This window comes from Ascaphus truei, assembly GCF_040206685.1.
Source record: "Ascaphus truei isolate aAscTru1 chromosome 20 unlocalized genomic scaffold, aAscTru1.hap1 SUPER_20_unloc_3, whole genome shotgun sequence".
Classification (NCBI taxonomy): Eukaryota; Metazoa; Chordata; class Amphibia; order Anura; family Ascaphidae; genus Ascaphus; species Ascaphus truei.
In genome coordinates this window covers 404,367-404,626 of record NW_027453859.1, presented here as the reverse complement: position 1 = coordinate 404,626, position 260 = coordinate 404,367, and positions in this window count along the sequence as shown.

Here is a 260-nt window from a genome sequence, read left to right as displayed (position 1 = left end):
TAGGGGGGGTCAGAGAGAGAGGAGATGGGGGGGTCAGAGAGAGAGGAGATGGGGGGGTCAGAGAGAGAGGAGATGGGGGGGTCAGAGAGAGAGGAGATGGGGGGGTCAGAGAGAGAGGAGATGGGGGGGTCAGAGAGAGAGGAGATGGGGGGGTCAGAGAGAGAGGAGATGGGGGGGTCAGAGAGAGAGGAGATGGGGGGGTCAGAGAGAGGAGATGGGGGGGTCAGAGAGAGAAGATGGGGGGTCAGAGAGAGAAGATG